This window comes from Pavona decussata, unplaced genomic scaffold (genome assembly GCF_977016875.1).
Source record: "Pavona decussata unplaced genomic scaffold, jaPavDecu1.1 SCAFFOLD_6, whole genome shotgun sequence".
NCBI classification, from domain to species: domain Eukaryota; kingdom Metazoa; phylum Cnidaria; class Anthozoa; order Scleractinia; family Agariciidae; genus Pavona; species Pavona decussata.
In genome coordinates, this window is record NW_028145430.1 from 4211383 (window position 1) to 4230835 (window position 19453).

Below are 19453 nucleotides of genomic sequence, written 5' to 3' on the forward strand. Positions count from 1 at the left end.
CTCATCTAAAGTTGTGCAATCAAAACCATAAAATTTTTTTTCCAACAATTTCTCTTCTAAAAATGTTAAGGGCAATTCCTTCATTCATCCCAATCAACTCAATAAGAACTAGTAATCCTGAAAATTTCAGTTCAAAAGCTTAAATCCTTCCTGAGATATCTTTTCTCAAAGACCAAAATCGGCATTTTGAGAAAAACAGCCTCAAAGTTTAGCAATCAAAATAAATAGCAATTGTCATAAAGTTTCAACAGTAATGAGTAAAATTTGAATACAATTTGGTTCCCAGAACACTAGGGTAGCATCTAAAAGCCTCCAGATGCATAAGTCACGCCTTCCAGCTCACGAAGGGCTTCCTCCCGCCGCGTGCTCACAAGTTGAAGACCCTGTCGCCGTCTCTTCTCCTTAGCAGTAGCTTGCAAATCTGCCTTTCGCAACCGCTTCCTGTCTTTGAGGCCAAAAGCATGGCTGGTGTGTTCACCTGCTCTCTGCTCCTCTGTGAAAATGACACACTGCAGATGCTGCAGCACAACGGATTGCTTTAGCCCCATGATGTTTATGTTTTGGGCATCGAACCCAAACCATAGAGTTGATGCACTCATTTGGATTTTGAGTTGTCCCACGAACACATCTTTCTAGAAGCTTGGTGTCACTTAAAGTCATAAATGTGGGTCGCAAGACTTCAAGAAAGACTTCAGGCAAACAGTCAGCAGCATTGTAGGTGGATGTGCCTGTTGCTGAATCTTGCTGCCACTTACACCAAGAACTTTTTCCAGGAGGACAGAAGCGATGTTGTTTGGCAGGATCTCCTGATTGAACACTGTGGTTAAGAATGGCAATAATGTTCTTTTTCATGGAATAAACTGCCACATCAACTTCTCTATCTGAGGGATTTGCCTTTGATAGAGTGTTTTGGCGAATAGCCAACCCATAGTACTTCTGAAGCTGTTTAATTTTCACTTCAGTAAGCCTACCACGCCCTCCTATTGGCTTACCATCCTCCAGTTTACCTTTAGTCCTAGCCTTCAGATTTAGTAGGTGTTTGCCCATCCTCTTCTGGACATGACCAACACAGTCCATCTTTATGACTTTACAGTCACCATAAACATCCTCCACAGTATTAAATGCTTTGCTATCACCATCTGATACCATCCATTTGTAACGGATGTTGTGAAGCTCAATTGACCTCTTCCATAGCACAGCAGCTCCTCCAGCCTCCATAGCTGGTGAACTTCCTGTAAAATTGATGTCACACTCCCCAGATGCCTCATGCTCCCTTCTCCATTCTTCAAATGCTTCATCATCACCTTCACACTGAGATTGTTTGTAAGCACACGTTTGGCAAGCTTTGGATAATACATGGTAATCCAAAACCTCACCAGAGTCCACAGAAATTGCAAAAACCACTCCTGTTAAGGAAGTAAAGCCTCTCTTGGCCCATGTTCCATCAAAGCTGACAGCAGCATCCATAGTTGCGGTGTTCTCCAGTTGGTCATCTTCTTGCAGTATTAGTTGCCGAAGCCTTTGCCCTGCACTTTTTAGTTCTTCCCTTGCCTCATCCTCCAGAACTTCAAGAATGTTGTCAACCTGTTTGTAATAAGCCCTTGTGGAAATACAGGGCATGTTCATCACCCCACAGAAGGAAGCAAGGCCTTCGTATCCTGTGCCTGATTCTACGGAGTGATAAACAGCCCTTCTATTCACATCAAAGGACTTTCCCCTTTTGGTGATGTTTCCTGGTGTCAGCAGTTGGCTGCTTTCTTTACAGGCACTACAGTTGAGTGACAGGTTAGACATCAGTCCTGCTCGACTAGAGGCTCTTCTAAAGTTAGGTTTGCTGAAATCAACATATAACGAGAAACATGTAAGAGAAAGAACCATTACTTGAATAAAGGCAATAAAGAAATGATATTAATATCAAGTGAAAATTGAAAATTATGAAGCTTTATCATCGGTGTATAATTAAGCATAAAACACTGCACTTTGATGACAGACTTGTAATTTCCTAAGCCAGGAATCATATTAAATACAGTATAGGATCAGTGAAATGTAAAATTTACAGCCTCAACTTTGATATAATCTCATGCTTTGTAAATTGTAAACCCACCTTCTTTGCATTTGTGTACTGTACAGAGCGCTGATGATAAATTCTTTAAATCGATGAGCCTGTATCCAACAGTATCTACTTCTGTTTCGTTGTCGTCATCAGAACTTCCCGATGATTCACCCGTAGAAATATAAAGCTTCATTTTTTTTCGAGAGGAACTAAGCGGTTGATCGCTTTGACCACTATCCTCGGAGGAATCCGACACATCGGATGTCTCGAGTTTGGTCGCTGAAGTGCCAGGTCTTGATCGATCGTTCAATTCACTATCTTTTACAGGGGCTTCTTTGGACGATTTTACACTTCTGCGTGATCCACCAAATCCTTTGCCTTTCCGTTTCTTTCTGTAAGAGCTTCGTTTCCTAGTTCCAACCATTTTAAACACCAATATTTTCTCTAGTTTCTCCACTTACCTTACCGTGATTAAAAAAACTCAGAATTAAAAGTAAACTCACAATAATAAAAACAACGATGATAAAAATGCGTGACAGAATAGGTGAGTTTTTAGCTTGGCTTTAAAAGTACTGTGGTGGCGCTTCTTATGTCAAATGGTAGTGCATTCCAAAGTTTCGGTGCAGCACAGGTAAAAGAACGGTCATGAAGTGTAGCTTTTGATTTAAAACGCGGATAACTAAGTAAAAGCTTATCGCTAGAATTCCTTAGATTATATATGGATGGGAGCCTAAGAGAAATAAGGGATGATAAATAACTAGGCGCTACAAAATTAAGAATCTTAAAAGTAATTAAAAGTATTTTAAACTCGATTCTGTATCTAATCGGTAACCAGTGTAATTCATAAATAAGAGGGGTTACATGGCAAAATTTCTGTTCTTTAAAAAGCAGTCTGGCGCAAGCATTCTGTACTTGTTGCATTTTATTTAACAAGCAGTCAGGTAGTCCATATAAAAGACCATTGCAATAGTCAAGGCGACTCATTATGCATGCATGGACAAGAGTCTCAGTTGACTGCTGTGAAAGATACTTTCTGATCCGACGGATATTATAGATATAGTAAAATGAAGAGGCGCAGATTATTGTGATATGTGTTGCCATGGACAGCCTAGAATCAAACCAAGAACCAAGATTTCTTGCAATTGGCACGGGCTGAATATCTGAGTCACCCACACGTATACTGATATTGTCTAGCTTATCCAGCTGTTGTGATGTACCAATGATGAGGAATTCAGTCTTCTCATCATTAAATTTAAGATCGTTATTCAACATCCAAGACTGGATGTCTCTGATGCAGTCTTCCATATTCTTCACCACAGCAAGTTGCTCAGCTCTGTCATTCGGACTAAAGGAGATGTAAACTTGTGAGTCATCAGCATAACAGTGAATCATGGGCAGATGATATTTAATGATCTCAAAAAGCTTACTCGTGTACAACGTGAACAATAGCGGACCCAGGCAGGAACCTTGAGGCACGCCGCATTCTAATTTAAAAGGTTCAGATAGTGACTTGTTAATCATTATCCGTTGAGTTCTTCCAGACAAATAGGACGCAAACCACGAAAGAGCCTCCCAAGACAAAAAGCATTTGTGTCACTTTGAATAACAGGTTGACCAACTTATAACAGGCTAACTAGCTTTGGGGGACCTCTGCCAGAACAGAGGGTGGGGTTTATTTGTACCTTTCTGTGCCCAGTGAATTCACTTTAGTCCAGAGCCCCTTACTGTTTAGGAGCCTTGTTTCCCTTGTTGGCTTTTCTTGGGTTAAGAATGCACCAGATACATAGAAAGGGGTCCAGAGTCCAAAGAGAAGAGCCAGCCACCGTTGCTGAGATGGGGCACAAGGGTGAATTTGTCTTTCCGATAACGATGGTCTGTTTTTGTCTGGACACCTTCAAGCACACTAACATACTGGGGTGAACTCCTTGGCATGAAAGTTATGTCTCTGTTCATGAGATGGTGCTGTGGATCAAAAGTTGCGTTGCAGGTAAGTTCGCCTAGTCGCAGGAAGTCGAAGAAAGCCAGTTTTATTTCTGCCCAGAGCATTAAGGAATCCCAATTGTCAGGATGTTGCACATTGATGAGGTGGTATAATAAATTCAAGAGTTGTAAAGTGATTGGTCTGCGTACTTTGAACTGTTGCCCTTGTGAACGCTTAATACCTCTAAGAATAATTCGAAGTTGAAGGGAATTAGAGGAAGCTCATAGCCGTGGCTGGAATGGTAATGTTTGACTGCAGACAAATAGTTCTTGATAGTGGCATATTGCACAGAACGAGCCATTGCAACAGAGAAATTGATCAAAACATCCTCATTAATAGGGAGTTGTGGATTGATGTTCAGTTGTGAACAGAAAGTGAAAAACTGGCATATACCAGAACTGTAATTCTTTTTTGGTGCTCTGGACAAGGGCCATCCCCAGATAATGCTTAGCTTCCTTTGCTAGAGATTGTACAGATGGGCTGGGATGTGGTCTGGTGTTGCATTGGCGTGGGGTGCTAGATGGTGGAAACGTTCCGTCTGGAAACGAGAAAGAAAGTCTGCAATGTTGTTATTGATCCCAGGGACATGCACTGCTCGAAAATAAAAGTTATGCTGCAGGGTGTTAGGTCTCTTACCAAGTCTATTATCTCGGGAACTTTGGATTGACAGGAATTGATGCCCTTAACTACACCCTGATTGTCTCAATAGAACTGAATGCGCTTGGATGTCCAAAGGGCCCCCACCAAATGGCATGCAACGTTAATTGTATATAGTTCTTGCCAGCGAATACTTATCCCTGGCTGGCCTAGTTGTTGAGATGGTAGCCAATGTTTCTGTTGCACTGCTTAGAATGTACTTAGGAGTTCTTGAAATCCTGGCATTAAGAAATTTTTGCTGTCCCCAACAAATACCTTGCAGACCCCTTGTTCCATGAAACACTAAAGTTCATACCCACAGTAATTTTAAACAACACCATCTATAAATACCCTTAAAGCTTATGTTGTAATGCTTCCCATCTACATAGATTCCATTTCTTCTGCCTGTTTAGGTTAACAAGAAGCTTCTTCAGATCCTCCTTTTGAAAACCAAAATGAAAATAGAAACTTTTTATAAGCCAGTTTACTAAGTAACTGTTTATAGTACGGATGCATTAGTAGTCTTGAAAACTTAAATGTAGATCTCAATGAATGGCCTCTTAAGTCACCCATCCAACTAAATTATTGTTGGAAACAAGATTATATACACTCTTAAACATAGTAGATGAAAAGTTCCAGCTGGTAGGAGGCAGACCATATGGCCATTTACAATTACAACAGTTACCAAGAGTTAAACTTGAAGCTCATGGGAATCGACAGCCTCCAGATTCTAGGTCCCACACAATGAAGTTCAGCAACTACCACCCCCACACCCCTCCCCAAAAAAAGAAAACAACCACAACAACAAAAAACAAAATACTAAGATTAACTAATATTGAAATTAAAAACAAATTCAAACTGACCTCTTCTCCTTGCAGTTTGGTATAGATAGTGGCATGACTGACTTTGCACTTTGCACGGAATGACACCTGTCATCCAGAGCAACAACACCAACAGTTACTTGGTCTTTTCTTGAAAACAATAAAATCAAAATTTATTCCATATGATTTAAGGAAAAAATTCTGACTTCCAGTCCTCAATACAACTCAAGTTTATGTCCGTGGAACAAAAGTGTAAATTACCAATAAAATTCTTACATTACACATTTCTTTTTCTGAAACTATAAAACTGTGCCAAGATCAGACTGAGCATATGAGAACATGTGAGCCTTTAATTAACATCATACACAGTGTAACACCCATTGCGGCAGTAAAAATTGTTTGGTCAAAGCAATGTATTCTGAATAAAACTGCAAAAAGTACAAAGTAAAAGACTTTATTACTTGAGCTTACTAATTTTCAAGGACTTCCCAATAAGCTGCAGGCATTTTCCAGGACTTTCCAGGCCAGGAAAATGCCAGAGAAAATACATATACAGGATTTCCTGTAGGAGTTGAGGTACAGAAACTTACCAAAGAAAGGGCGTCCATCAATCTTCAGATTGAAAACAATCTCATTGGATACAAAGCCATGAAGCCACATTTCTCTGATAGCCCAGCATGAAACATCTGCCAAATCGACCTTGTACTCAGGTACTTCTGGAGGAAGCTTCTTTAAACCAATCAGTCTCCTTGTAACTTTAAAATGTTCTTGTTTCAGAGCCACAATGTTGTTCTTTGTGAGAATGATGGGTTCATCTGATTTTTTCTGAAAGTTATAATCCAAGTTGAAGTTGATAACGCTAAACAAAGACATCAGAAAAAAATGCAGTTTGAACATGCTTTCTGTCTCCTTATAATGATTATAACTATAGCTCTTTTCCAACTACCTACAGATGGTATAAAATCTGTAACATATATAAATGAAAAATTTCAATAATAATGTAAAATTTCATTTGTCCATTTTTCGTGGTTGGTGATCACTTCAAAACAGTTTTGCAAGTTCTCATTTCAGTAGATATGAAATGTGAATCACATTTTATTTCATAGTTTCACAGTGCTTAAATTTCACATTTTTGCATAATACTTAATATCACCCTTCTACACTTGTTTGGGTTAAATTGACTTGCTCTTGGCAAATCGGAGAGTAGAATAATTGTTGCTTGCATATTGTTGTTATTATTATTATTATTATTATTATTATTATTATTATTATTATGACAGTTGTAAAAACTTATGTGTGCCATAAGATTATACATAGACTGGGGCATTAAACGTGGCCCAAACTACGTGTAGGAATAGCGAATCTCTCTAGACTTTGTACAAAATATATAATAAAAGGTAAATAAATAAATAAAACTTAGTGACTAATAATCTCTAAAAATCATGAATGTGAGTTCCTTAAAAATGCAGTCATCTGATCAAAAGTCCATGATATGTTCTTGATATGTGTGTGAATACAGAATCTCTGTAGACTTTGTAAAAGATATCTAATTACAACTAAATAAATAAACAAATAAGACTAAGCGACTAGTAACCCCTATTATTATTAGTTATTATTTTTATTATTATTATTATTATTATTATTATTATTTTTAATTGATTGGAGTAGGAGGAGAGGCAATTATAGTATCACTTAAAACTTACCCCTGTTCTTCCAAGTTTTGTCAAGTTTGTTAGATCTTCCCATCCCTTGTCTGAAATCCTAGATGTCAGCTTAAATAGTACCAACTTCCAATCCGCAACTCGCATGGCTTGGGCTCTCTTCTCTAATGTCTCTTCAGACAACAACTTTGTAAATGCTTTTTGTGCCCCTTTCTGTTCAACCACAATATCAAAGGTGGAACTCACTACCTCTTAAGCTTTGTTCCTCTGTGCTCCCCCCATTAGACAGCATTCTCCTAAGATCAACCCCAAGGATTTCCTGTTGCTTCACAAATGCAAGTCACTTTGTCCATGACAAACCTTGGTCGTTCCCGTATTTTGCATCTCTTTGTTTTTGGAGCGAGGCTTTCATCTTCTCTGAGCTCGGAAATTGTTCTTTTGTTCCGTTCATTTGCCCCTGTTGGCTCTTCGGTTCAATTGCAGGGAGAGTTCTGCCCATCACTAGATTTTGGCGGGAGAAGGCGAATTTTTGGCGGGCTCGGTGTTGGTGGCGGTGTAGGGGAGGTAATATGGTCCTGGAACTTCAGCTGCTGGCGCAAGTTCAAAATGTCCCAAGAAGCTGAGCATAATTGTCTCTCTATGGCCAGAACATGCGATTTTAACCTGAATAATTCAGGGCTGTTGGCCTCTGAAGGGTCAAGATCATCGATATCAAAGCCCTTCTAATTCAGCCACCACACTATTGATTCAAAATACTTCAACTTGAAAAAAAAAGGACAACTTTCCAATGCCTTTATTCTCAAAATTTCAAGGAGAAGGCCAAATGCTGTCACAAGTGCACTTTATCTGTCCATCCTTGAGCATTCACACAGAACCAGTGGATCAAAGCTGGTGCTCCATCTTCCCAGTGCAAATTATCGAACGACAGCCGAAGAACAAAACATAGATGGCTTTCTGCGCAAATCTGTATTTAAGACATACCAAACGTTTTCAGCATCCAAACCGGCCGAATATATTGTGTTTGGCTTCAGAGTGTTACGTGCGATTCCATCGCCCATGCACGCCATCCTCATAGGAACACAATGACAGATTCTTGGATTGCAATGCCTCAAATACATTTTCAAAGTTCGCGCTTCACTGTTAGAGAATTTCCATATATAGCAAAATCCAGTTATTGTGTCTATCTAATTGGCTAAAATTTTGTCAGAAATTTTAGACGCCATAGTTCTTTTCCCATTCTTTTCACTATGGTTACCGCAGCTGAAATAACGCGGGCACCAAGACAACATGACCACTTTGGGATTGCAAAGGCCTAGAAGTCCCTGGGGACAAGTTCAAAGAAAGTAAGTATTGTACAGTGGGGTGTCGGTAAAACGCTCTGCCTCTCCTCCCATCTAGCCCTTTTAACCTTCCTTGCAGACGCTCTTTTTCACTCATCACGCAATCTTTTCTCCCAAACAAGTCTCGTTTGGAAGGAAAGATTGCGTGACTAGTAAAAACGCCAACTATCTTTCTATATGCATTTCCTTTCAATACAAAAAAAATTGACCGTTCCTTTTTAATGCCAGTTCTTGAGGCGGTAGCTCTCAACGTTTTCATTGGTTATCTGTAGTATGTTTACTTTCAAAACTAAAAGGACCCGAATTTCCTGTTTGTGTTCAAGTCGACCTAATATATCATTTATGCCTGTCATCGTTCTATGTTTTTTAATCTCGGCTTAATTGCCCTTTCCTTGGACATGTTAATAAAATGACAACGTATCAAATTTCTTAGCACCTAAGAAATTTCTTTTCGCAGTTGGAATTTTCTCGCTTCTTGCCTTTTGCCAGTGGCGTCGTTGGCAACCCTGGTGTAATGCGGTGCGCAATTAAAGTCGTCTGCGGGTCGTCATGGGGCAGAGCGAAGACCAAAGGGGAGCGCCTTGTCGAAAATAATACTGCCCGTTCCAGAACCCCCAAAAGCTCCCAGTAATACAGATTGACCTGAATGAGGCAAAAAGCAGACTCTATATCTGTTTTTCCAATGTAGTAGCCCCTGCCAAATTCTTGAATTACTGCAATGGCATTGTCAATGGTAATATATTGGAGGGAGAAATCATCCTTTTCTACAAAATAATTGATGCTAGAGGTGCCAGACTTAGGGTAGGATAGATGGAATATCGTTCGGAATTTGTTTGAATGTTTTTTGGGAACAAGACCGATTGGGAAAACCTGGAAATTTTGAAAGGGGGCTGTGGAAAAGGGGCCCATGGTACGCCCTTTTGAAACCTCATCAGCTAAATTTGTTGTAGCCACCTCAGGATTTAAATAAGCAGTAGGTAAGTTATTTGAAAAGCGTGGTGATCTAGGACCAGAATAACCAAGCCTAGCCCCCTACCTCAGCTCTGAACACAGTTTGTTGACAAATTCCTTGTCAGGATGATTGGATAAGGCCTGGTATAAGCTTTCTACATTTATCGGAGTAACTACACCACCAAAGCTACTTTTCCTCGGTGGCAGGTGCTTTGGGTGACTTTCCCATTCTTGGGGAGGTTCTTTTTCTGTTCCTTAATCCTGGGACGATCTTTCCCACACCCAGACCTGTTACATTTGTGGGCATAGTTGCAAGTGGTTCTGGCACAGGGAGCCGCCCTGTGGAAGTTGTGACAAGTATGGTTTTCGGTCCCCCTAGAAGTACTTGACGATGAGGGTCCTGACTGGAAAACCTCAATGTCTTCCTTTAGAAGTGAAGGTGCAGCTGTAAAGTTTTTGAGCCATAATTGACTGTCAATTGTTGGCCATTTCAATGAGTTGTTAGTGGCAGCCTTCTGCCGGAACTTTATGCCATACACACACCAGCCTAACTCCTATATGGTATCTAGCAGCATAGCGAATGAGAGACATATTCTAGTAGCTCAGAAGCACGGTGTGGACACTTGCTTATTAGAACACCCATGTAGGTACTAACGGCTGTCGTCCACTCAGAGATGTCAGTTATTGATGTAGCTTTGGCCTTGTTTACTTTAATGACTGAATTTTCAACGGTTAGGGTAGGCAGATCATCCTGGGACGGATTTAAGATTTTAAAGTTCTTGGGGAGTAATTTAGATAGTTCCATGAACTCACCGGTGAGGATCTCCTTGACCAGTTTTGCCGGCAGCTTGTGCACAGAATCCATTGCTGTGTCTGTGACAGATGTAGAGTTCGGACTTGAAATTTGTGATTCGGGAAGGCCATTGCTTGTAGATACTGCTGAAGCTGCTGAAGAAGTTGGCGTTACATCCCCAGAGGATTCTCCTGCGGGGGTGGCTGGATCAGGAGCTGGTGGAGGCGAGCCACTGAAAGCGCGAACTGCGGCTTGTGCGGCGGCTGATGCGGCTTTTTCTATCGCATCGTTTAGTGACCCTTGTACAAAGGATTGTACTTGGGTCAGTTGGGTGGCTGATAAAAGCCCATCTTGTGGCGACTCCCAATCCAATAGCTCTTGGACTTGATGCTGGAGTTGCTGAAACTGCAGTTCAAGAGGATTTTGGTTTTCCATCTGCTCAATGCCATCTTGTATTACGGGCGGAGTGCCAGAAAGGTTTCCTGTGTTTTGCTGTGCCTCTTTGATATGTTTAATCAGGGCAGCACATCCGCCGGTCGTTGCAAGGTTTAGCCTGCTGCACAAAGATCGCAAATCCTTGACATATAGCCTGCCAAGTTTTGAGGTCTGCAGGTATATGACCAGGGTCGGCCAACGTGGAAGTGTTCTTTGCTCGGCGAGTCGGAGTCATGTTGTCAACACGTGTGGTTTATGCGTTCAAAACGCCACACAGAATGCAAGGTCAATTGGCCCTACAGTAGTGCAGGCTAGGTTCTTGCTAGGTTTCCGCTTTCCAGATGACGCGAGGTAGAACAGGGAATATGTGAGTAGAAAATATTCTTGACAAAATGTTGCACTTTAGATTATCTCGTGTGAGAGCAAAAGACAGAGGCAAAATTTAGCAAGCCCGTATCAAAATGCTAAAGGTCGCGCTGATTAAATGGTTTTCAGGATTTTCACGTGGGGTCATCCAAGGTCGATGATTGAATGATTAGCAAGGCTGATAGCTCAAAATAGAAAACAAGAGTGGTTGATTAACTGAAATTTATTTCATATGTTCAATAAATTGTGATTTGATGGAAGTTTCAATGTGTTAGTACAGGTATGTGCTACTGGCCTTCGAGGGCATACAATACAATATTTATTTAAAGTCGGGGGCATAGGGAGTGGTCGCCCAACCTCCGAGCGAGGGGCTTGTGATAAAAATGCTCTACTAAAAAAAACAGTATAAAAATTACAATCACAATGTGAATATTATAGATATCAAAAATACATAAATCCATCAAATTGGGTGAAATTTATTTCCCACAAATGGAACAACATCAGATCGGAGCCAGAAACAAAATGTAAGAAGGTTGCCAACATTCTTGAATCAAGCCCTTTGATGTACCCCTTCAAGAATATCAGAGTATACCTTTCTTGATCGTTTGGTCGGCTGAAAGTCCACAGTACTCACTACTTTGAAAGTTGTTGGTATAAGCCGACTGAAGAGGCTGATCAACGATTCAACAGTAGGAAAGCTCCCTGTCAATGCAGTGAGTATTGGTCTCCAACATTCTGTTACGTTCTGCAGGATTGTGCTCTCTGTCACAGTTCTATTGCAGTCAAAAGTCATTAACAATTCGATCAGGTTTTCGTCATCAGCCTCCAACTTGCCATTTGAACATTTTTGGATGTATTTTGCATTCATCTTCAGAGACATATTGCATGAACGACTCCATAAGCATTTGTTCACTAGCGGCAGATTCACCGAAAAGCCAAGAGGCAAGAAATGTTTTGGACAGACAGTGGAAAATATTGATATTCCTGAAATCCTTTCGAATTTGTGGGATTGCTTCCCATTCCTTTCTTTGAAAGTGGTGTCTTATAGATGGGACGCGTTCTCCTTCCCCTAACATCAGAGAATCGTAAACATCTTTCCAGAAAAGACTTTGTGTCCTTAAGCATACCCGAGCCTCTGCCTTTTTCCGTAATACCCCTTTCATTCAACATCTCCACGATAATGTGACAGTTCATTATTGAGGGATCTTGAAAAATCGTATCAAGTTTTTTCTGACATTTCTTCTGTGAACTGTGATGATACGGCTATGATATGCTGTGGGATTGGCATTGGTGTCAGAGTGTGGAATTAACATTCTCAGTGTCTGGAGCATTTTCAGCAGTGGCGCTAGTAATCACGGTGGGCACAGAATCACTCAAAATCGCTCAAGTTCGCCATTCATTTTGTTCAGCGGTTATCCGCGGCATTGGCGCCTAATTTCAAAATGGCGGCTTTTATGTCTGTCAAAGAAGTGCGTGAAATGGTTTCAAGAGAAAAGGAAATGGTCATTAATGATGAAGAATTGAAATGATGAGGTTACTTTGACAGATAAAATTAAAGAGTGCCTGAAGGTGGTTGGAAATTGTAATATAGACGTTGATTTTTTTGTCAACGCCGGAGTGTCGATGCTGGTCCTACTGTACGACCTAAGTCGACGAGGAGTTGCAGGTCTACCTGAAGCTTCCCATATCCTTAACACCCGCATTCACGCGAGCACTATCATGAAGTCGGAGTCCAGGTTATGGCTTGAGGCCATTTACAGACGTCTTGTCAGGCGACACCCATTCCAATGCGAAATTACCTGAGACATCCCCCATGAGTTTTTTCGTGTGTTACTACGAGTAACTAAAACTACACAGGGTTTTGCTGAACCATTTGTGTCTTTTGGCGCCAACAGAAAAGCAGAAACAATTTCCTTTACAACATTAAGACCCGTCAAACAGCTGTTTTTACTTTTTTTCTGGCCTGACGGAGCAGGAAGTTGTGAAGTACTTCAAGAGGACTCTTACAGGGAAGAAAGCTGTCAGTAAAGTGTCTGTCCTAGCATCAGAAGAGAAAAACATGACCTTTGTTTACAAATTAAGCAAAGGCCAACTTGCCATTTCCTTCCACTTTGGGGAGTGGAACACATATGGTTTTCCACAGCATAATTAGATTATTCTGTAGGCTTGCAGAAGTGCATAACCTCATAGACATGTAAGTGATGGGAAGGGGGGGGGGGGGGGGGGGCTTGTAGGTGTGTAAAGTGGGGTTTTGGTACCACGGTTGTAGACTTTGCAGTCTTTTCCAGGATATAAATAAAGATAGATTTATGAGGAAGTAGTGTGTAGTAAAACTGACCTAACAAATTATGAAAATGCCAGACAGTTTTTGCATCCCGGTCGGTGGGGGGGGGGGGGGGGGGACTCCCACGTGAAGGGGGAAAGGGGTGGGGATGTTTGTCAGAAAACTTAAATTAAACCCCTAAAGGAGACTAATCTGGGCATGGCTTAAGCTTCTTTTGACCCCTAAAAGATACCATTCTAACATAGACAGAGAAATAAAAGCTATAGTGACTATTTTACAACCCTAAAAGATACCTTGATGGCTAGAATTATTGCAAACACCCTAAGGGATACCAAAATCTGTCATTTACACCCAGAAGAGAGGTGATAAGCATCACCACCCCTTTCACATGGGAGTCCCCCTGGGTTTTGGCACCCTTTAGGGGTAAAGTCACTGTCAGGCCACAGGTGGCAGGGCCCACATACAACAAGATGAAAGTAAAAGTAAAGTTTTTGGACCCCTTACAGGGTGTTTCAAAAGTTCGTGGACACTTTTTTTAATACAAATAAATGATAGTTTTACGAATCCGATATTAATGAAGCTTTTCCAGTTTTATGTACATTGCTTCCTTTGACCACTGTTAAAAAAATTAATATCCAGAGTGCCCCCCATTGTTCTGAATAACGTTTTTGAGCCGTTGCAGCATGGAACGAGCCAGCTCCCTTAGGCTTGCTAGCGGTATGTTTCGCCAGGCTTGCCGTAACCTTAATTTTAGTCCTCCCATCGTCTTAGGGATCGGATCTCTGTATGCAGCTTCGTCAATGATGCTCCATAGGTTTTCAATAGGGTTAAGGTCAGGTGAATTTGCTGGCCACTCATCTTTTTGGATAAAATTCGGGAGGTTTCTCTTGCACCACTGCTGTGTTGCTTTCGCCGTATGAGCTAGTGCGCCATCTTGAACGAAGGTCGCACTGCTATTGTTCGTGAAAAGCTTTCGTTTTACAGGCTCTTCTGTTGTAGATCTTCGGCTGAAAAGAGGCTTCACTTCTTTCTCAAGGATTTTTGTGATATAATACTCTGCCGTTACAGTTTGTCCTTGCGGGATGAAATGTAGGGAAGTGAGGCCGCGGCCTGTCATACCACCCCAAACCATCCATTTGGCGCTTCCTTTAACTTGGTACGATGGCGGAACTTGACTCTCCTGTGAGCCCCATACTATATCGTTTTTAGGGTTCGGAAGATGAAAAAGGTATTTAGGGCACTCATCGCTAAAGAGAAAATTTTCCCATTCATCTGCTGTAAATTTACGATATTTACGAGCGAATACTAAGCGAGCTTTCCTCTGGTTGTTGCTCAGAAGTGGAAGCTTTTTTCGTCTCAAAGGTTTCCATCCTTTTCTTGACATATACCTCCACACTGTTGGTGCAGATCCAGGCAGACCTTTGTTCTTCAGTTGTTTGCTGATTTTTCTCGTAGAATTTCCTCGTTTATACTTTGCTTTTTCTATAACTTTCTTTGCGGTTCTGTTAAGGACTGATGGTCGACCACTTCTTGGCTTGTCATAAAACTCTTTTGAACTTGACCACTTCGCTACCCAGCTCTTGCTTTTTTGCAGTATTTTAGCCGTTTCTCGAACAGATACTCCAGATGATCGTAGAATTGCTGCCTGTGCTCTTAAATACACTGCTTTTTTAGGGTTCATAATTAGAAATTTTATCAAGACGTTGAAAATCTACAGTATGTAGTTGCTACTGAAAACAGACAAAAATGGCGGGAAAGTTCAAAAACACACACAACACAGATTTGCACCTTTTGGCGGGAAAATATTTATTTCAACAAGGCTTTTTATCTGACTCATACAAAAGTTCTGAAAATCGATAAACAATAAGATTTGTTAATATCTGCAAGAAAATGGAGAGAAATATAAGAAATCTGGATGAAGTATAGACTTTTTAAAATGTCCACGAACTTTTGAAACACCCTGTAGATATGTGGTTTTTTTTGGGGGGGGGGGGGGCATTATGCATATGCACGAACACATTTTGGCTTCAATAGCATCCCATATCATTTATACTATTATGTGGCAAAGTTCTTGACATTGTGAGACGAAATGACTGAAACATAACAGTCCATTGAATTATCCCATTTTCCTTTATTGGAAAATTACAAATAATCAAAGTGAGACAAAATAAAATGTAACTTAAATTTATTTACCCTTTTTCCTACAGGAGCTAAAACAGCTTTTTGCCTAAAATAATATCTTTCACATTCATCCATACGGTGTTGAGAAATTATCTTTGATAGTAAATATTAAGCTAAAAATGTCTGACCTGTGTTGGCCCATCAAGGTATAATAATTTACAATAAGCAACAGCTTACACATTCACTGGCAGCATAATGTTAATAAATACTAAGTTAAAAATTGAAAGACCAGCTAAGATTTTTAAAAATAATGCTGTTGTTTTATTAAATATCAAGCTAAAAATGTCTGACTTGTGTTCAACAGCTTACACATTCACTGTATGCTGTTATTAATAAATGCTAAGTTAAAAATTGAAAGAACAACAAAGATTTTAAACAGAGCTGTTGTCTTAATAAATACCAAGCTAAAAATGTCTGACCTGTGTTTAACAGTATACAAATTCACTGTATGCTGTTATTAATAAATGCTAAGTTAAAAATTGAAAGAGCAACTAAGATTTTAACAGAGCTGTTGTCTGAATAAAATTTAATATCAAGCTGAAAATGTCTGTCCTGTGTTGGCCCATTAAGGTATATTTCAATCAATAGCTTATGCATTGAAATTGAAAAAACAAACCTCCACTTTGAATGTAAGAGATGTTAATCACTCGTATAATTACTGGCCAAATTGGACTCCACTCAGTCCTATTACCTTAATTAATTGACTGCTATTGAAAATCAATGACCAATGAACAAAAATAATACTATCAATGTCAACACAATTGACTTTATTGTCATTACCACAATCACAAGTGTGTCTGATGAATTATTTGATGACAATCAAGTCATCTTGGAACCAAGGGGAAATTTACTTGTAAGAATCTATGGGCCATTGATTGACTGATAGCAGATCTATTCAATCAATATGCAATTCAAATGATATCACTTTATCAATTTATTTCAACCAACTGTAGGTGCTCAACAAGTCAATACACTGTCAGTCACCATAACTTATACCCATTTAATGCTTTCACCCAGCTATTTTACATACAAAGGGTTAAAGCAAATGTATCATTTGGTGTCTGCTAATTCAAATTCCCTGTAACCATGGAAAACACTAGTTGATGTTTGCAAATAAAGCCCACCAATAAAGCATATAAAGAAGCCAGAGCTGCTGTACCTTTCATGAACCAAACCAAGTGGTGCGACAGTGGTAGGGCATCTGAATCAGTTTGGTTCAGTAGATTTTAATTAATTATGACAAATCCCATGGTATGGCAGAGTTTGCTGTACCATGGGACATGATTTGACATCCAATCCACAGGCCGCACTGGTTCATGTGCCGAACCAAATGCACAAAGTACTTTAATGTATGTTCTGATACAGCAAATCACGCCATAGTCGAACTTTATTGTTTTAGGTACAACGCCTCAGGGTACAGGGCCTCAGTGACTGTGTGGGTATTTATAGCTCTAGTATGCAAAGGCTGTGCATATTGTAGTTAAAAGTAAGAAGGGAAGGGGGTGAAATTAAAAAAAGGCTGGCTCCATCTCACTCTACCCTTTAAAAACATTTTGACTTTGGTCTGCTTTTTTGTACAAGTTCAGGACAAACCACAGGATTCCCACACAACTTTACACCGGTGACCGTTTGTATTTTAAAATTTAAATTACTTGTCAAGGTTTCTATTATCACAAAATATTGAATGGCCAAAATAAACCTAAGTTTACCTTAAGCGCTGTGTTGTGTTGTTCTTGTGGTTCAAAAACTAGGGTGAATCCCCCGCGATTTGAATGTTTTGTGCTTGTCATTTTACTAGAGTGCTTGTTACAAACCACTCCAGGCAGTACCATGCAAATTTTCACTGAAATTTGTACACCCCATATGCAAACCAAAGCTCCAGGCAAGCTGAAATGTGGAGTCTGAATTGACTTGTCCTATTCTTTCGAGAAACCGTTCACGGTTACGGTCAACATTTCCTATTTTGAGCCACGAAGTTAAGATGACAAAACACCATAACTAAAGGAAGTTTAGGTTAATTTTGACCATACATATATATACCTGGATTTTTGAAAACGTGACTCCCAGAAATTGGGCACATTTTGAGACCTTCTAGGCTGAAGGAATATGCTAGTCATTAACAAGACTTCAATTAGGGTTTATCACAAGATTTTAAGCAAGGTCAAAGAATAGTATGGGAGAGAAAAACGAAAGAGGCTTTTCTTTGGAACTAGACATGACACTAATTAAAAACATCTGCATGAAATGAAACATGACCTGTGAACTTCCTACAAAATGTGTCAGAATTTAGCGATGATTAACCGTGCCAACGCATCGAAAATCTGGCCCAAAACCCGGTCTTTTAGCGCTCAAGTCTAGCTTTCTTCAACAGGATCGGCTTCTTGAGACAAAGACAGCGTTTCAAATTGATTTTTTATGTTCATACTAGATTCATGCTGCACGCGAACTAGGATCACGGCGACCGAACATCTGCAGGAAACTATTTATGAAACTCGAGAGCGGAAATACCACCCAAAATCGCATATCTCGACTAATCGATCACTAGCCTAACGACGCTACAGTTATAAGGGTGAAAAATAATCGAATAGCTTTTCAAACTCACGCTTTTTGAAGAGAAAATCCTTGCCCATCCTTGCTAGTGTTTTCATACTAACTTAAGTTCCCGGATGTTGAAATCAACATTTGAAAAGGGAAGGGTTAGCGCCCTTTTCTACCACAAAAATATACTAAGTCTTTGGCTGGGTAACAAATTCACAGAAATTTCACGTTGGCCGAAAAGAAATCATCCCTAAGACCTACTTTTTAAAGCCAAAGACTGTCACCGCCTCAAGCAAAGCACACAACATACTACCCTTTACAGTTCACGCCCGAGTAACTGAAAGTTGCCCGTTTAGCTTAAAAAAGAACTAAATAGGCAGCATGTTAGACAAGGCAGGACGCTGCACTCGTAAGACTTTTTCCTTCATTAGACTTAATGATGTACTCAGGAAAACTTTGCTTCAGGAAGCCAAACGAAACGCTAGGTCTAATGACTTAGTTCTGATCTCAGAGCGCGCGCCGAATTCAAAGCCAAATCGTTGCGCGGTTAAAAGACGTTTGAGAGAGAGTGGGGCTAGGTAAGCAAAACAGGGATGGAGGGAGGGAGGGGGGGGGGGGGGAGAGAAAAATATTTTGATTTTATAAATACCTGCTAATGACCCTTTATATTTTTTCTTATTCACTTAGAATAAAAAAAATTGCAAAAAAAAAATAAATAAATAAATAAAAAAGCAAAATCTCACAAGAGAAACTAACATAAAGCAATATTTCTGGAGCCATCTTTTCAAAAATTCAGGTATATATTACAAGGGTATAATCCAACTGAGCTCAAAGAAGTTGAAAACACAAGGACACTTTTATAGCCCTGCTTGTCTAAATCACAGTACTGTTGTTTTTCAAGCAATGAATCTGACGGTATTAGACAGACTGAAATCCTGAACTAAGCCAGTTATTTTAGGATATGATGAATGAAAGTCAATTGCTAAGGTTTTGTTTGAAGGCACTCATTAAGAACACAATCTCTAGCTTAAAAATTCACATTATGAAGGCAATTTCTCCTGTGCATTCGATTGCTACAGTTTATTGCGACATGATTAATCACGCAGACGAGAATATCAACCCGTTCTTTGCAATTCGGCTGATACACTCTCAATAATTATTACAAGGGTATAATCCAACTGAGCTCAAAGAAGTTGAAAACACAAGGACACTTTTATAGCCCTGCTTGTCTAAATCACAGTACTGTTGTTTTTCAAGCAATGAATCTGACGGTATTAGACGGACTGAAATCCTGAACTAAGCCAGTTATTTTAGGATATGATGAATGAAAGTCAATTGCTAAGGTTTTGTTTGAAGGCACTCATTAAGAACACAATCTCTAGCTTAAAAATTCACATTATGAAGGCAATTTCT

General features: G+C 39.9%; 2 pseudogenes across 1 annotated transcript; both read right to left on the reverse strand.

Annotated features, from left to right (window-relative positions):
- Positions 1–97: 97 nt before the first annotated feature.
- Positions 98–2513, reverse strand: LOC146489276 (uncharacterized; annotated as a pseudogene). The gene is made up of 2 exons (XR_014864298.1): positions 2105–2513; positions 98–1834 (listed from the first exon to the last, which is right to left on the reverse strand). The product of XR_014864298.1 is annotated as an uncharacterized LOC146489276 (transcript).
- A 2437-nt stretch (positions 2514–4950) lies between these two features.
- On the reverse strand, positions 4951–8270 carry LOC146489277 (uncharacterized; annotated as a pseudogene).
- Between the last annotated feature and the right edge of the window lie 11183 nt (positions 8271–19453).